General features: G+C 30.8%; 1 long non-coding RNA gene across 1 annotated transcript; it reads right to left on the bottom strand.

Moving 5' to 3' along the window:
• Positions 1 to 386: 386 nt before the first annotated feature.
• On the bottom strand, positions 387 to 906 carry LOC110034642. Its single transcript, XR_002295076.1, has 3 exons — positions 760 to 906; positions 578 to 630; positions 387 to 492 (listed from the first exon to the last, which is right to left on the bottom strand). It is a non-coding gene; the product is annotated as an uncharacterized LOC110034642 (long non-coding RNA).
• Between the last annotated feature and the right edge of the window lie 10 nt (positions 907 to 916).

Below are 916 nucleotides of genomic sequence, written 5' to 3'. Positions count from 1 at the left end.
TATGAATTGTGTGGTATCTATGTAAGTGCCCAAAAATAATCTATCCTGATCGAAGTTTCATCAGGATGAGCTCCAAAAATTGCTTTGTTTGAAAATAGGATACGTGATATGGAATATTTAGAAAAGAGCATTTTATATCTTAATATTTTGTTATTTCATTATTAAATTCATAAAAAATGAATTCACAAATTTGCATTGCTTATAAAAAATTACTGCATGTAATTAAGAAAATCGCCATTTCACCTTCTATGAAAATTGTTTTGCAAATTAATTCTAAATATTTTAAAATTTTGCTGTTTTATCATAGCATTTATACGAACAGCCTTCATTATTTTTTTATTGTCATTTTACTTTCTATAAATTTTTTTTAGAAACATTACCTTCATAGTCACAATCAGAAGGAGAAATTTGCGTATGTTGATCACAATTATCTCCCACTGAATTTTCCTCATAGACGATATGTGGATACTTTTGACTTAAAGCAAGCTCCCACTGCAGGAAATATTGATGGATAAGTTAGGAAGGGCATCAATATAAATAATAGTTTTGATATACATGTTCTAGCTAAAAGGCTAACCTTCGGCAGCTCACAATTACGTCTTATTGAAGAGGTCCTCCACCCTACAATGTCTAAGTTATGGAGTTCAGGAAATTCCAAATTAATTTCTCATTCAGGTAGAAAAATAAATTCAATTTTAACTCGAATAATGGATAATTGGTCTGAAAATCAGGAAAAAAAAATCAAATAAAGCTGGATACGATCACATCCAGCATTTGCATAGGCTACTCGGCGTATGAATGCTTTCAGGGAAGACCTGCAAGGAAAATGCTTCGCTGTTCAACCTGAAGGCCAAATAAATTTGGAAGATTCACATACATACCACTTAATTTCTATTTATTTACATATCTAATGCCT

This window comes from Phalaenopsis equestris, unplaced genomic scaffold (assembly GCF_001263595.1).
Source record: "Phalaenopsis equestris unplaced genomic scaffold, ASM126359v1 Scaffold191806, whole genome shotgun sequence".
NCBI lineage: Eukaryota > Viridiplantae > Streptophyta > Magnoliopsida > Asparagales > Orchidaceae > Phalaenopsis > Phalaenopsis equestris.
Note: the sequence above shows the minus strand (reverse complement) of the source record. Positions and strands in the feature narration are given on the sequence as shown.